Raw genomic sequence first — 19,079 nt, forward strand, 5'->3', positions numbered from 1 at the left:
TCCTAAAGACTGAATTAATTATAGCTACTACGTATAATAACACGCTCTAGCCCAACAATCTCCTATTTTAATTTTCAGTTATCTTGTCTCTTTTAAAGAGGTTATGAATATGATATATTAAACTTCAACAGCTGAAAGAATGTTGTTGTAGTTATCATAAAGGATCGATAAGGACTGGTCCAAGGACTGACAAATTTTATCTGGATTATTAAAACCAATGATTTTTTTTATTTTGATGGATATTTTGTGTTAATAGGTCGGTCCATAAAATAAAAAGTATTGGAGAAGAATCGCACCTCTCTTTGGTTATAAAAAAAATAACAAAAGTATTCCATACTGGAACCACGTTTTAGTTTTGGATAGGATAACACCAATTATTCGTTTAATATAGGCTCTAAAATCCTTCCTATAAGGGCACAGGATTATAAATTTGTGGGATAGGGTATCAATAGCTTTGGCAAAATCAATTGCCGCAAGCTGTCCATTATTTTCAGATTTTAATAGTGTTTTTATGGTAAAAATGTTTGCTTTGAACGAAACCATACTGGGCAGTTTATACTAACTTTTTTTTTAAAGTACCGGGTGCACCGAAAAAATCTTTACATTTCCTTTTTCCTCATAAATCAAGGTTTTTGTGAATCCCGTAAAATTTTCCCCGTCAAATACTAAAGATAAACCTAAATCGAAATAAAACAAACAACTATATTTTCCTAAGTGTCTTAGAAGCCGAGAAAATGCCGTCTGAACGTGAGCAACGAATTTTGGTCCGAGCACTTTAGGAGACTGGCAAGAAACTAACAGAGATTGCCAGGTTACCATGGGTCTAAACCAACTACCACGGACGTGAATGTGATGTTCCAGTAGGATGTTGCTCCTTTACACACGTCCAAAAAGGTCCAGAAGTGGCAGGAGGACAACTGCCCTCTCTGGCCAAGGACAATGTGGCCACCAACTCATCAGATGCCAACCCATTGGACTTCATTTTTTGGGTGTATGTTGAATCCTAGGCTTGCACTGTCCGTCACCTTAAATATCAACAACGTCAAAGACACCGTCAACCAGCACTGGGATACAATGTCTGAGAACTTCATCTGCAATGGGTGCAAGGCCTTCCGTGGCCCCCTTGAAGCCATCATTGCTGACAAGGGGGTCTACATCGATGATTTGCGTAGCCAAGATTTCTTATTTTTATTTTATGGACATACCCTATACAACTGGTTGGTAAAATACATCTTGATAAAGTTCTATATTGAATGTATAAAGATTTTTTCACCACACCCGGTATACTAAAACTATTAGCAAGAATTATAAATTGCATTTTGTATTGTTAAAGAACCCAGGATATCTAAATATCTAGTCTTTATAGGGGTTTGGACTAAAAACACAATATTTCTTTCAGATCCATAACTAGAAAAATATCCAGTTGATATAACTTTTGCATAAAAACAAAGAAAAATTGGAGCCAATTGGCTTGAGATTTTTATAAAATTCAATAGTATATCCAGAGGGGATAGGTGCTTTATTTAACTTAGCATTATTGCTAATAGCTGTTTTTATTTCTTCAAGGCCCATATGACATTGTTGTCTTTTTCAAATACATTGAGGGGCCCATGTATTTCATTAATATAGTCGTAGCAAAAGTATCCATTGTACATTTCGATAAAAAAAAACACTTGAACGACGAATTTCCACGACAGGCCAAGTCTGGACTCAAGTACCATATCTCTGTTACATAGTCACAGCGTTGTCTCACTTATACTTTTGAAATGTATAATGTATTTTTCTGTCAGCTGTCTATTTTTCTACTTTCCCCCTCTTATCAGTAGTGCTGTGTTAGTCCTTATATATTTGGTTAAGTCCAGTCCTAGGACTGGTACTTTCAGTCCTTGGGACCTCTGCTTAATACCGTCAGTCCCTCAAACAGTACCACAACTGTTTTTATACATATATAGATATAAAGTTGAGTGACATCAAGGTTAATAGAAATACAAGGTTAGACCAGTATGTACTCAGGCTTGGCTAGAATTTTCATTTTGATGTATCGTACCGACTGCTGGGCAAGAAAAACAGATTTTGACAAAACACGCAACCACTCATAGTCTATGACGTCACTATTCCTAGAATTTTCAATATAAGGTATCTTACAGACTGCTGGGCAAGAAAAACAGATTTTGACAAAACACGCAACCACTCATACCCTATGACGTCAATATTAAAAAGTGTGGTGGAAGTCAAATATTAGTCGTACACGCGCTATGGTATAACCTTGTTTTTCTATTAACCTTGAGTGACTTCATCAAGGACAGTAATAATAAGTTTTTCGGGATTGATATGCAGGACTGAATTAAACAGTACCCGAGACTGAACAGGAGGGGACTGCAGTCTTCAGTCCTAAATAAGGACCAACACAACACAACTTATCAGTGCTCTTACTGTTAATTTGTATAATTAGGTATTTTTGTTAAGCTATGAACAATTCTCTATAATTATCATTAAAGAATAATTCCATATTTGGGAAGAACTGCATTTTTAGGAGGAAGGTTGTTAGATACAATAGCGGTAAGGGGGTTTTAAGCATATCCAGAGGAGTATAAAGTTTTCTCCTAGAAAGCAGGAGCGGATTTTCCTAGTTGGCAATCTGAACAGGTTTTTTATTTACCAATGCGACTATCATTACATATTATTTAATTCCTGAGGATGGAACATCTTAATGAAAAGAAATAACTAGTGATAAAAATCTTGTGTATTATGGGTATGTTAAAAAAAGAAACTGAATATCAATATGGTAACCCTGACAATTTGAAGAATGGAGGAGATCAGCTATTATCAGCTGCGATAAGGGAGGAGGGAGGGGGAGGAAAGAAACAAAGACATTGGCATGAATTACTCGGATATCCATCCCCAATTCTATTCTGATTCCATCAAGGATTTACAATTTTAACTCCTCAATAAATCCTCAGGGTTATGAGCACATACGAATGTTTAATCAGTTTTTGAATATAATTACGTGTTCACTACTAAGGAATTAAATAATAATGACAGCTACTATGGAAAAGAAAATTTATTCTAAATATTACACATTCCAAAAAATACGAGTTAGCCAAAATGTAAAGTGGATTTATACTACTACGTCTGCCTATGAAAGACAGGGATTAAAAATGAGGGATTACTCCTCGGGAGTTATAAGTAGTGATGTAAATCCTGTGTACAAAGGGCACGTTCAAATAAGAAACAGAAAAGTAACATGGTAACCCTGACAATTTCAAGAATGTTTTGGTAGGAGAGAAAGAATAATGCTCATGATGTTCCATTAGATCAGCTGCAATCTGCTGTGACAAGAGAGAAAGGAGAAAACGATATAAAAAAGAACATTTTCTAGAGGTACTCTGATGTCAATACCCAATTCTACTCCAACAAGGACTTGCAAGTATAACTCTACAACAAATCCTCAGGGTTAAGGTCCGTCTTTATGAGCACACACGAACGTTCCATCAGGTTTTGAGTGTCAGGGAATATATTTAGGAAAGAATGTTCACTACTCAGGAATTAAATATCAATATTATCTGCTAAGGAGAAGAAAATTCATTCTTCAGACTACCAATTCCAAAAAAAAAACGGGCCAGCTAAAAAATTAGCTGGATTTACATCCCTACGCGTGGGGTTTCCTCCTTGGGAGTCTTAAGTATAAGTGCTTCCTGAACTCAGAGGATCGACATTGGAGTTATTCCACCCTAAATGTCTTTGCTATATAAGGAGTGGGATCAGTGGTTATTTCCTTCATCTCACGTTAGCTAAGCTGCTCTGCTCTCCAAATTCTTCAACTTGTTAAGATTACCATGTTCTTTTTGGTTTCTTTTATTTTTACATACCAGTAGGCAATGCATTAGTGAGGGTGCTCAAAATTTTCGAGCAGGAGCGCGCTCATCCCTTTAGATCGCTCGAATTTACGATCATTTGTATAGGTTGGTTATACTTTTTCTATTTCTACCTCTCATGAGATAACATCAAAAAATTTGAGGGATAAAAGTAATTGCAAGAAAAGACAGTTGAGAGTTGAAGCAATGCTGCTTTCCGTCTAAAATTTCTTCGAATTATGATTATCCCCTGTCTACAACTCTAGTAATGATCATTAAAACGAAAAATGGATTAGAGTCTCTTGACAAGTTTTTCAAAGCTTATTCATTGCTCCAGTTAAAAATCCTGTCAAATATCTAACATTTTCAAAAAACAAATATATATGACTTATAATATAGATAAATGTGTGTACATTTTGCAATTTGCAAATAACCTCGTTCTCTTATTTCATTTATCTTTGAGTGAATTACGTCAGACAGCTTCACTTCACAAATTATTAACCTCAATTTTTCGAATCTTACTTCAATTATTATATATACTATTTAATAATTGTATATATCGGAAAAAAGTGTGTCATGTTTATATATGAATCATAGTATATTCAAATGAATCTATATATTAGCATACTTACCGAGTGTGTAATTGAAAAATAAATATTTGGAGCTCAAGGAGTTCCAATGCTCCTCAACAGAAGCCTTTAGTGCTTCAAGATTTGGTGCTCTTGTACGGCAGGCCCTAGCCTCAACATGTGGCCAATAGCTGATGCTTTGCTCGCATGTATAACTTTGGAATCTTTTTGGCAGCCTCTTTGATGTCATCTTGATTTATCTAGGGTCGGGCACCCTTTCCAATCTTCCTTTCGATCACCTGTACTACCCGTGGGTCGAGCTATATTCCTAGATTCTCAGAGAAGCTGAAGCAGATAAATTTAACTTGTCTGGGGACCAGCAGCTTACCTTTATAGCCTTAAGGCCTGGGTGTATTTTAGAGTATTAGAAGGTGTCATTTATACTTAGAAACTTGATGGCGGTGGAAATTATCCTGCTTTTGGCCCAGTCGTTCACCTTCACTACCCGTTGGTCGAACTATATTATAAGAAATTAGAAGGGGGTCCTTGATGCCCACAGAAGCGGCAGCAGAGAAATTAAAACAATAATGGACCATCAGCTTACCTGGACAGCCCGGGAGCCAGTTTCAGGACCCAGCAGTTTACCTGCTCTACCCGTAGGTTGACCTATATTTTTGGGTATTAGAAGAGGTCTCGATTCTCTGAGAAATTTAACCGTTCTGGTGCCCAGCAGCTCTCATGTACAACCTCGGGGCTGGATGTATTTTTACGCATTGGAAGGTGTCATTCATGCTTAGAAACTTGGCGACAGTTGAGTTAAACCTACCTCAGGGCCTAAAAATAACCTGCACAACCCCTGGGCTGTGTTGTATTATAGCATTTTAGAAGGGATTCTTGAAGCTTATAAAGGAGGTGGAGTTTAAACAGCCTTGGGGCATAGAAATGGACTACTAAATCTATGATGTTCAAGGAACCAGCTGCGTTGGATTTTTTATTATTATTCAATAGTTTGATTGACCATTTATAATATAATTGCAATGAATTTGCACACGATGGTATTGTCTTGAAATGAAATAACTTGCAATCATTTTGGTTAAAATGAAATTGCTTCGCAATGATATTACCCACATCAATTTGATCTCACAATGATAATGTACACAACGATTTTACCAGGCAACGATATTACCCCAATGTATTTGTCGCAACCTTTTTACCCTAATCACTTTAAAGTGAACCGTTTTTATTTGTCGTCCAATTTCAACTACACACCCAGTATTGATCCGTTCCGATGATTATATTATATGAATAATATTTGATGATTGAAATATACATAATTAATTGTACATAAGATATTATTTCAAATAAATATTGAAACATATTTTGTGAGTATTTATGAATTTAAACTCTCTCTCAAATAACTACTGCGTATGACGTACACGAATGACCACTAGAGCGCCCTCTATAAAATCAAAACCCGACCAGATCTCAAATTTTAAACACAAAGAGGGAGTCCAATTTATATCAACTAATTCGAATTACTCTGTGGCATCATTTTCTTGTGATGTACACTTGGCTTACAGTTTTTCACTTTTCATAATGTTTTGATTCATGATTATCGTTTAAAATCATATTGAGGTTATGGTGCAATACTAGTATCTGTATATAAATCGTACCGGATGTTTATACAGCCCTATACCATGGTGTTAGCTTGCTAACACATAAAGAACCTTTTTTTTTGTTACTAGGAGTCAATAAACTCGTCTCACTTGATAAGTTCTAACTATTTCATAATTTATTCCTTATGATAAATAAATAAAGTCTGAGGCGTCTGCAAGATTATATATATATCTTGGTTTTTGGAATTTATTTAAAAAAAAAAAAAAAAAAAAAAAAAAAAAATTAAGTATTTCTGACAAAAAATTGAATTTTTTTTTTTTTGCAAAAGCATTGTCAAAAATCCACAACTATTCACAAAAAGTAAAAAAATCCATGGTTATTCTCAAAAAATTTCATAAATTCATAGAAAATGAAATTTTTTGGAAAAAAAATTTCAATATTCTAAAGCGGTTCAGAAAAAACTAAAAAAAATCCTGAAATTAAATTTCATATATTAAATTTTTTGCAAAATAAAAATTCAAATATTAAATTGTTTAAAATAAAATTCACATATTAAATTTTTTGGTGAAAAACTTCACTAATCCATACTTAATTACAAAAGAATTAAATTTCTTGGCAAAATATTTGAAGAATTTAATTAAATTTCATATTTTAAATTTTTTGCAAAATAAAAATTCAAATATTAAATTGTTTAAAATAAAATTTCACATATTAAATTTTTTGGTGAAAAACTTCACTTATCCATACTTAATTACAAAAAATTAAATTTCTTGGCAAAATATTTGAAAAATATAATGAAATGTCATATATTAAATTTTTTGAAAAAAAATGAAATATTACATCTTCTAGTAAAAATAAAAAAATCTTTATTAATTTTTTTTTTTTTTACATCTTTTAGTAAAAATAAAAATTTTTTTTTTTAGGGGGGAGAATAATGCCCCTCCAGCCCTGCCCCTGGGGACGTCTCTGGAAGTAGTAAGAATACTATACTACTTACTCCATTTCCACATGTACAGGAATACAATTTCTTGTTGATTCCCTATAGGTGCTGTATATTTATATATATATGGGCTGTTCTATGTATGAATTTTGGCTATCATATATACCGTCTGGTCCATTGAAATCTGAACACTTACTAATTCAATAATTAATTAATGAAGGTTGAGTGATTGAATTAATTCATATTTCGATATACAAAGTTTCAAAGCAATACAAACTTGAGCTATCTAGTTTACCTACAAGACGAGAAAATGGCTCTTGAACCTGATCCGTGAATTTCCGTTCGCGCACAATAAGCAGTTTGGGGACTCCAGAACCACTGTCTACGTCATTAGGAAGTCCGAAACGTTGGAAAGGAAGAGAGGCTCTGTCAAAATGCCAAACTGGTCCGGGAAAAGTTAAAGATTCATTTCCTTGATTCATTTATCAACCTATTTCTGTATCCATAGCTTGTAATATTACTTGTTTGTGAGTCTTATTTCATTAATTGTGTTACCAAAAACATCACATTTCATTTTTACAATGCACTTTTAAAACTATATTATAAGGATCAACATAACGAATATATAAAACAAAATAATAAACAGATTAAAAGGAGAATAAAAAAGGCCATTTAAATAAGAATTTAAAAAGCGTAATTAATTGATTTAAGAACTTTTATCGTCAATTTGATCGTAGGAATAACGCTTCGAAAATCTGTATCTTTTGTCGTCCTTTTAACATGAATAATCTCTTGTTATTATGGTGTTTAGTTTATGTTCTTCCTTGATTTTAAAATGTGATAAAAGTCTTCCTAATTAGTCTTATTTTTGACTTTATTTATCTCAAAATACAGTATTGAGAGTATATAAGTTATTCCAAGTTATACATATATCCCTGATTTTATATTTACAATATATATATGTCGATTTATATATTATTTTTTCGTTGTATTTCCAATTTTTTTTCGTATATTTTCAATATATGTATGATTAAAATCTTTATTTTTTATCAATATAGTCAAATAACATATATTAATTGCCTCTGCTTTGAACTTAATTAAGTTGATATGGCTTTAAATCGTCTATTTGCATAAAATGCACTCCAAATTTTATATTCATCTATCAATGAGAGGTGTAGGGGTCGCGCATTGTCCAGCAACATATTTTAAGTGTCGAAAAAAAAGTTTGGGAACAATGGATCCATGGTACTTAGTCTTGTATTTTACTTGTTAATTAAACTGTTAATTATTATTTAGGTAATAGTTATTAATTATTATATAAATTGAACTGTATAGTGTTTATTTTTAATAATAAAATAGTCAATTACAGAGTATGAAATGAAACGGATTCTAAACGAAGGTCCATGAATTATATAAATTAATACATAAACTAGAATGAGATTTCGGAAGAACACAAAACATCCCCCAAAATAATTTCCTCTAAAAATTAACATCAAATGACACTAATTTGACTTATAGTAATAATTTCTATTGTTTTTGTGTGTGACCATGATCCATGACGTTCACCTCTAAAATTTTAATTTGAGTTATGTATCTCAATTTGTTTAAATGTTATTATTTATTCCAAGCACTGTTCATCGATTAATACTTCCCAAGACATAATTTAATAATGGAATGAAATAAATTAAACTCTTCTATGTCTGGAGAAGAAGCACCTTGAACTCTAAACACACATCAAGTTGGCATTTGTTTAGAGCTAAATTGATTTCTCATCCCACAAATGAATATTATATATAATAGTATTATTTGAGAGATGGTTGATTTTGTGTTTTTAACTTTTAGGGGACTCTCAACCTCTCAAAATTTAATGGCGTCTTACTATTTGTACAAATTTGATTATTTTTAATTTTTCAAGAGTAAAATTAAACGAGCTGTTTTGTGAGGACATTTATTGAACAAAATCAACTGAAAATGGTGCTCGGCATAACTTTTATTCAATACATGAGCCATAAACTTTAATAATTGCCTCAATACGGGAACTAAACCTCTTGTAGACCTAGACTATATAGTCAGACACGAACTTGGTCCACTCCTTCTTGATAGAAGGTTCTAGAGACTGGCCACTCCTGTGACGAGTAGCACAGACCCTCTCCATCAGATACATAGAGAGAGTAGTCCAAGGGGTTTGCGTCTGAAGAGAACGACAGCCACATGTTGAGGTCCCAAAAGTACGTAAAGTTGACTCTTAGAAAAGCCTGGGTCTTGGCCGTGCAATGACACGGAGCTCCGTGTTGACTGAAAATCAAAGTTGTCGCCGAACTTTTCTCTGTCCCAATGTAGCACAGTGGCATCAACGATAAAAAAAATTAAGTTTTGATAAGAAAAGGGCAAATTTTTTCCCGAATTTTTGTTGGCCTTGAGAAAATTTAGAATCTTCTTTGCTTTTATCAACCGTCTCAGCTTGCTCTGTTCAGAGATAAGATGTCTTGTTGCCCCCCTCGGTGATTTTACACCAATGTAATTCTGGATTGAAAACAATAAAAAGTGTACCACTAGATAAGATCAACCCTGTATGCCCTTCCTCTACATGGCCTTACCAAAATCTATTTGTAACTCTTACCGTAGTCTTGCTTGAAAAAACTCATTATGTTTAGCTTGATATTTGAAAATTTAATAGCCTCTTACTATTAAATTTTCCTAGAAAGTTTCACAAATCGAGTCGTAACTTTTTCGGTAATCTTGTCTATAAAAAGATAAATGAGCAAACCGAAGGAAAAAAATAGCCTTTGTTCAACTGCGTTGGTGGGAGTAACACATGGGCAGAAGAGTTAAAGGCTTCATACACAAACCATGTTTTTCCCCTTCAAAATTGTTTTTTTTAAATTATAAAAAAAATGGAATTAAGGTCATTACATTACTAACGGTGGTACTAGAGCCCAGAGTAATTAGACGTCGACTAAAAGACAAGTTGAACATTAATAATATAGAAGTGGTGAATAAAAGAAAAAAATAAGGGTATCTATGTGTGAAGCCCGGGACTTTTAGGCCCATGTTTGAATAAAAATAGTGTACAACATCTTTTTTGAGTTCGTAGTAGTAAACTCATAAAAACAGCTGAAAGGATAAAAATATATATGTTTATATTTGTGGATTTGAAAAATTTAATTCTGTGTACACACGTTCTAATTCCATGCTCCCAAAATTCAATTTAATGAGGCATTTAACTCCCACAAACAAAAAGCATTTAAAACTCTGGAATTTCCTTTTTTTAAAAGATAGAATTTTTGAGATTTGAAGAGTGTATTATTCTTAGTTCTTCGAAATAAATTGTTCATTTTTCATTCCAAAATTATACACGTTGTTTACACACACACTATAGTTGGAAACTCAACTTAATATAGAGTGCAACAGCGAAATTTTCGCAATCAAGAAGCACAACCAAAACCTTATTCACTTTTATTGGAAAAGTATAGTGAAAAATGTAATTGAAAAAAGCTTTTAGGAATCAATCTTAGCAAGAATTATTCAATATTGCCGCATCTAGCCTCTATCACAGCCTCCACACGAGGTCTGAACATAGTGCAGGTTGCCCCAAATATAATCGGCAAAAATGTTGTCCCATTATTTCTTTGAGCTCCTGCACATTTCTGTGTGATGATCTCTAAGACACTCCACATATTGAGATCAGGACTGGAAGAGGGCCAGAAGGTCTTGTCCTAGAAGTTAGCAAAGGGTTCCTTGCACAAGTTCTGTGTCTTCAAGGTAGTATGGCAGGGGTACCGTCTTGGGTCCACACATAGTTATTTTCAGGATAGTTAGTCTTCGGCCAGAGCAATATTTTTCACCTCAGGACCTTATAGTATGCCTCAGGCTGATTTTCTCGTTGGGCTTGAAGAAGAAGGGATAATTGTCTTCCCATGAGATACCACGACTCCCGAGAATAATGTTTGGCTGGATGTTTTGTCCTGAAGGTACCCTAGACTTCCTTAGGTGATGCTGCTATAAATTTGTCATTTCTGCAGTTCAAAACCTGGTTGACTGATAAGATCTTTACAGTCGACGGATGCTTCTTCAAGTTATTATGGACTTTTTAGCATCTCTCCAGCCTTAAGGTCTTCATCTTGTCGGTGAGGATATGTCTTGGATTTCTGAAAAAGCTCTTAAGGCTGAGGTCATATGAACTGCTCTCCTGATGGTGATCTCGTCCATGTTGAACTCTTCATCCAAGCGGTGCATTGTTGCTCTTGGATCTTCTTTTATCTTGGCCTCCAGGGGCTTCAGAAATGTGTCATCTCCCTTCGAACCATTTCCTGCCTTCCTTTTGACTCCTTTCCCATTCTGGTTGGCCACTCTGATGTTCCAGACTGTCTTCACAGTCACGCAGACAACGTCGGTAATTTTTTTTTTGAATCAATATGCACGTCGAGAAGATCCGAAACCCTTTAACTTTTTTAATCCTATTCACATATATTTTGCCAGATTTTGATTATATCAAAACAATGTGCAAGAATTACAACACATGTATCGGAACATTGCTTGAGATGTCATCTAAAACCTTAATTAGTGCAAAAAAATTAATTTTAATGACGCGGGAAATTTCTCTGTTGCACTCTGTAGATAACCCTTAAAGTTTTATTAATTCATGTATGTATAGTGAGGGTCGTAAGAATGGATAAAATCCTTTTTCACTTATTGGTGAAGCTTAGTTTAGTCTTCATGACTACCTTACTGGGGACCATGACATTGAGCGACTGAGATCAAGCTATTGAAAGATTCATATAAGACGAAAACAATTGTTTGGTTGTTTATTAAATAAAACTTTTTTAAATATCTGAGCCTTGCAAATGACATTGTCAAAGTTATCATAACAACTTTGGAAAATAAAAAATAACAGTAAAAACCCTTGTCCTCGTCCAATTTTTTAGTTATATATATATACAGGGAGCGGGGATCAAATTATTGCCTACTTTAAACCTTGATAACTTGAAGACAACATTATCAAATAAAAACTGGTTACCAAATAGGAAAGCTATTCTCGTCAGCTGACGATACGTAGTTCAGTTAGCATCATGCCGTCATCATATGGGAGATAAAGAGCTATAAGTGGAACGAGGAGCTTTCGAGGTCCGCCGTCGTCATGGCATTGGTTAATAATGGAGGTGAAATCTCCAATTCAACGATTGCTTCAACCTTAGGAGTGAATTTACGGACTGTTCAGCGTATCTGTAAGAAGCTAGAGGACACCTGGGATGTTGATGCCACCATAAAGAGGGCACACAAGGAGGAGGGCGCAAACGGGAAGGTCAGGGACACCGACTTTGTCGACAAGGCGAAGAAGATAGTTGAGGATGACCCTACCAGGTCCATGAAGGCCATGGCGAGGGATCTGGGCTGCCATGAGAAAACAATAAGGGACTGTGTATCTGAAGATTTAAGGTGCAGGAGCTACAAGGGGCAGGTGGGCCAGATCTTGACCCAGAAGGCAAAGGACAACAGGCTGATGAAGTCCACAAAATTGCTCAACAAGCTCAAGCACCCAAAGCATGCTGTGGTTTTTCTCTGATGAAAATAATTTCTGTCAAGATCAGAAGGTCAACAAGCAGAACAACAGGTGGATAGCCACCTGCACCAGCCATGTGAGGAAGGTAATGAAGACCAAGTTCCCTGCAATGGTCATGGTGTTCGGGGTGGTCAGCAGTGAAGGTCATGTTATGCCTCCCACATGTTTGAAACTGGTCTAAAGGTCAATACAGAGGTCTACCTGGATGTTATGGAGAAGGTGGTTCTGCCCTGGATCCAAGGGGTGGCAGGAGACAGGCCCTGGGTGTGGCAACAGGACTCAGCACCCTGCCATGTGTCCAAAATCTCCATGCAGTGGTTTACCGAGAACTGTTATGACGTCGTAACCAAGGATTTGTGACCTCCTAACTCTCCCGACCTTAATCCTTTGGACTATTTTGTCTGGGGCTATGTCGAGAGACATACCAACAGACATCCCCATAGCACCAAGGCCAGCCTGATGGACTCCATCAAGGAGGTATTCGGCAACATGGACAATGAGATGGTCAGAAGAGCCTGCGGCCGGTTCAGAGGCCGTTATTGATGCCAACGGTGATTATATCGAATGAATGGCTACTCTATACCTATATGCTCGTCATAGTTTTGATTTTCAATAAAAAAGTTAAAAAATGTATATTTTGTGTTGTTTTTTGTAGAAAAATATTTTGGCGACAATTTGATCCCCGCTCCCTGTATATATTTACTCATCAATGTATAACGGTATTACCTCACTAACAGAAAGTTATGCTGTTAACAGCCTTTTCCTTTTCCCTTAGCAGTGTTCTGAACATTGACTCATTGATTTTGAATTAGCTCAGGAACAATTTCCAACCATTATTGATTAATAATACAATAGACAAAATTGGCTAGCTACCGTTGGGCCTTTTCTTATTTAATTTGAGATGAAAGGTTGCGAGATACAATAAAGGTAACGACGTATATATTTACTTCTTCACAAGCTGTTACTTTAGCCAACACAAAAATATACCATGTATTTTGTTGTCAGCTGTCGATGTTTCTGTTTTTCCCCTCCTAAATAGTGTTTTGGTGGTTAATTCATTGAATTAGAAGGATCTCTTAGTAGGCTGTGAACTATTCCGCAAAAAGATTGAATTATGACTTCAAAGCTACCAAAGAAGCTCTGATATCGAATAGCTATATCCTCCCTCTACCTTTGCCAACAAATCAGGAGTGAAAAATATATACTGCATTTTCTGTGGCGCTCAGGGATTGAAAAATCAGAATTTAATTCAGGCACGGAAAACGTCAAAGATACGCTTCTAAAGCCACTATATCTGCTAGGATATCAAGTGAAAATTAAGCCATCATTCAAACAGAGCAAGCTTTTGTCCTAGCGGACTGTGTCATTGATTCCAATAACTGTTATTCAAATTGTCAATTAAACGCTTCCAAGTAACATCCATTATATAATAAAACTGAAGACTTACTTTAATTTTACTCCATGGTAAAATTATCACTGGAATTCATTCCAATTTTTTTTCCGTCAATGTTAAAAAGGATCTTTCCTTTGTATCAATATAACTTCAAAGTAAGCTTAATGCTTATCCATGACAGTATAACAGAAAACAAAACTCGAAACTGCGAAGATATTTTGACTGCTAAATTATATATATATATCACCGAAGGATAGCATGAAGAAGTTACTTGTACTAAAATTTCCATTGTGTTCGTCGTTTCTGGCTATGTAGCCAAATCACTGTTCTCGAGACTAAAACGTAAATTTCGATAAAATCACCTCGTGGCTTCAAAAACTTTCACCTCAACTAGTCAAAAAAAAAGAAAAAAGAAAAAACTAAACCACATAATAAAATTAATGGTATCATTAGTTAGAGTAACTTACACCACTTTATAAAGTTGTTTAAATATACCTTATCTATAACCTAATAATGAGGTTATAACATTATTTCTTTATAACTTGTGGTCTACTTCCACAAATCATCGAGTAATAATGTTTAAAACACTTAGGTAAATGCATTAAAGAATTCAGAAGTATACTTTATTAATTGCTAATTTGATTTAAATTATATAATGTAACAATACATATATTTTGTTTATATAAATATGATAAATAAATTTAAGATTACCTTTAAATATATATTAAAGAACATCTATAATTTAGACTAGAAGAGATAAAAAGTATAAAGGAATTAAGAGTATTTACCCTAGTAATATACATACAAGTAATATACATATACATATGTTATGATTTATGAAGTATGTTTACCCTACGAGTTTGCGTGGGGATTCACTTTCGTCGTGACTAAAGAAAAAGTAGTTACGAAATATCCCTACGTAGGGATAAGCGTAGGGAATTCTTTTCTTTCAAAAATACAACTTATCCCTACGACAGATTAAATTCCCTACGAGTGGTAGCACTGGTAGTACCAGGCATTGCCTGGAGTAATTAGGGGTCAGCTAAAAGACAAATTTTGCTATAATAACATAGAAGGTAACTCCCCCAGAAATGCTCAGTGTTACTCTTTATTATATCAATTCATATCTATGTAAAGGGTGATTCAAAACGAAGGATTTTTCCCAGTAGGGATTCTTTGACAGGCGCGCGAAAGTTCTGTCAAATTCATACGTCATTTTTACTCAGTATTGTTTTACAATTCTTCATGGAAAGATATACGCCACAACACCGTGTACAAATTGTTCATTTGTACTATGAAAATCAGCGTTCTGTGAAAGAAGTTTTTCGCAAATGACGCCTCTCTTATGGTCCACATAATCGACCTTCAGAATCCACAATTCGCAGAATAATCGAAAAATTTGAAGGGGTAGCAACTTGCTGGGATGTCCCGTCGTCTGGTAGGTCACGTACAGCTCGCAGCGTAGAAAATATTGCGGGCGTAGCCGAAGATCGTGAAGAATCGATTCGAACGTTATCGCACCATGGTAACATACTTTTTGGTACCTCAAATTGAAGCACATGGTCTCCACGATATATGGTTCCAACAAGACGGTGCCACTTGCCACACAGCGCGCGTAACAATGGACTTATTGGGACATCATTTTGGTGAGTAATTAATTTCACGTTTTGGCCCGGTGAATTGGCCACCAAGATCGTGTGATATCACACCTTTGGAATTTTTCCTTTGGGGCTACGTAAAAGCAAAAGTCTATGTGGATAAACCAGCGACGATTGAAGCATTGGAAGCAAATATTGAGCGAGTTATTCGTGAGATTCCGGTCACAATGCTCGAACGCGTCATCGAAAATTGGTGCGAAAGAATGGACCATTTAAAGGTCAGTTGAAGCCAACATATGAAGGGGATTATTTTCTAGAAACAGTTGTAAAGGATTGTTTTTTCGGTTCATAATAAAGTTTTGACCATAATATAACATTTTATGTGTTTTATTTATACAATCCAAAAATCGCTCGTTTTGTATCCCCCTATAGAGATGCGTTTTTTGTAAGAGCACGAGGAGAAGGCAGGAGCGAAACATATAGTACACATGAATTAAGACCCAACGTTCTTTAAATACAAGGTACGTCAACAAGAGATTTGAAGGACAAACACAGTAGATCTATTAAGTAACTTTCTTTCTCTTTTTTTTTATGATGTCATTGGGGGAAGATAAATACAATTGATCTCATATTTTCAAAAGAAATCCTATTTTTATCATTGAACTTTTATATTCTGTTTAATTAGGCGAAGAAAAGTGTGTGTGTCGTAGCTATCTGCCCAAGTCCGACAAACACGTCACACCACCGATTCCCTAACGATTCTTCCATAAGGAAGACATGGATTGAGGCTTGTAGAAGGGAAGATGACTTTAATGTTCTGGAAGCTAGAATTTTTGGAAATCATTTCGAGTCTTCTTGTTTTAAGTAAGACCGTCAAAATGAACTCCTGGGATTACCCATTCGAAATTTATTAAAACCCGGTTCAATTCCATCTCGTTTCGCACGAAAAAAATATACCAGCCCCCAAAAGATAGAGAAGACAGAACCATCAAGCGAAGGAGGAAAAATGAAATTCAATCGCTGTTGGATTCTACAATTCTTCGAAAGGTGATTCCTGAGGCTGATCCCCATCCTATGCTCCAAAAAGACGAACATGACGAGACAATGGAAAAATCTCTTACAGATGCAATCACTCAATGTGATATCCTAAAACCCAAATCCCAATTTGTATCGGAAATTCAATACCTCAGAAACAAACTTCTGACAGCAGAGAAGGAAATTTCAAATCTTCGATAGAAGAACAGGTATCTACAAACCATGAAGCATGGGTTGATTATCGTGATTAAATATATTCGCGGGAACCTTAGACCATCCCTAAAAAAACCGTATCATATCATCTAAGACTACTAAGCTCAATCGTGGCTTTACGAAAAGATGAAATTGTAACTTGACTTGTCTTAAGATATACGAGTTTCAAAACTTTTGAATATCTTAGAATAAAATATGTTCTTGCCTTTCCAAGTCGTCAAATACAGGAAAAGTGGCTTCAAAGGTTTTACTGCTATTATGGATTTCCATATGACGGTGTTTAGCCCTTGAAAAAGATGTTACAGATTTCTGAATTTAACGAAAAATTTACAATCTTGGCCTTTGATAAAATAGATTTGAAAAGCAAAAAATAGTTTGCCCTTATAAAAAATTACAAATGGTAATAATGCGAGGATTAGTCTAGGGCTGGAAGCAGCCAATCTACTTTGATCTCGATACTATCATGACCAAAAATCTACTTTTTTCTATAATAAGTCAAATAGAGGAACACAGTTTTCAAATTCGTGGAATCACAGTGGTCATGGGAAATGTTTCCCTCATATCTCAACTCTCTTTGAACGACCAAAATGGTTCCTTTTCTAATCCAGCAAATCCCTCTTGTAATGTTTATGTTTCTCCACATTCATGCCATTTATTAAAAAGAGCTCGTGATCATTTGCTAGACAAATAATTTTTAATGGAAAAAATCAGTAGAGCTCCAGAAATTAAACTTTCTAAGACTTCTTATTCAAGATGGTGTCGAGCTTAAAATGGCTCATAAACTAACAGATATTCATTTAAATTGTATGGACAATAACAGGTAACGGGTTTCCTATGCTGCTCAGCTACTGTCAAGAACAACTGCGAAAGTTATTTTTTTTACATCAAACCAAAGGGAAGAAGAAGGTGCAAAGCTTAAGGAAGATTTTATTCTTACATTTGACACATGGTTTGATGCTATGAATTCTCGTCGTATATTTGACAAGAAGAAATTGTCACGTGGTTTGGGTGTACATTGGGAAGAGCAGCGTGATGCATTAGAGAGGATGGAAGTTTTGATCACTTCCATGAAAATTAGGAAGAAATCAAGAGATGGTTATTTAAAGGCTTATCTTTCATGGCAAAAAGGGATTTCAATGTCCATTAAATCTTTATACAATTACTTTGTTGAAAATGGACCATTGACTTGCATCTTGACAACCAGACTAAACCAAGATTGCGTCGAAAATTTCTTCATTAGATATGTTGGGACTGAGACTGATTTTTGTTTTTGAATTTGACTATTAATCTCGATATTATTATCCGAATATTTTATTTTAGAATTCGTGATATATCTGGTGATAATTCTCATCCAGGGCTGGTAGAAGTCAAATCCGGAATAAAAATATTACTAGTGGGGAAAAATGCTCAATTCTACGTTCAAGATCCATCTGTACAAATGGAAGAAGATTATGCAAATAAACCTTGTTTTACAGCTCAAATATCTTAAAATGTTAAAATTATTCCTGATCCCGATAGTGAAGGCATAAACCCTCCAATCGACTCATAGGAAATTTCGAATGATTTTGAACTTGTAAGAAATTCTCAAGAGTCAAAATTACTTGAATTTCCGAGAATGTCAAGTGGGACTGTAATTTTCAAGGGCTTAGTTATGTGCCTGAATACATTGCAAGAAAAATGTATGAAAAATACCACCTCTCGGTACTATTTTGTTCCAGGTTCCTCATGAATCATCACTTACCTCCCTGGATAATGCCTTTATCTAAAGGTGGGCTAATAGTCCTAGACGAAAATTTCCTTAAATATTGTGTCCTATTTAATGATGTCTTTTGCCAGCTTCATACTGATCTAGATCGCAACCCAATTGTCATCGTCGATTTGGGGATTTTTTAATTGAAAAATATGGAATTATATTCCCCGAGAATGTTCTTAGGTTTTGCTAACGTACGGACATTTATCAGAGTCAAAGCCTTAAATTATAATTTAAGGGTAAATATACCTAAATCCAAACTTTGAAAGATGAAACAAATTCGGCAATTTAGTACGTAACATTTTTTTAACTTAATTTTTTAATATGTTTGTATAATTCTAAAAATATCCTAACCCATGTTTCAGTGGTGTTTCTACTAATATGCTTGAAAAGAAAAAAAATATATCGTTCCAAATTATAAACTATAATGCTTACACATTTTATTGGTTTGTTAAAAATAAATTATATGAGATAATTTTGATTTTTCCAACCAATGACGTCAGAGACAACTATACTATTTTTTACTAGGGAAATACAAATTATTGCTGCC

Source organism: Lepeophtheirus salmonis, chromosome 1, assembly GCF_016086655.4.
Source record: "Lepeophtheirus salmonis chromosome 1, UVic_Lsal_1.4, whole genome shotgun sequence".
NCBI lineage: Eukaryota > Metazoa > Arthropoda > Copepoda > Siphonostomatoida > Caligidae > Lepeophtheirus > Lepeophtheirus salmonis.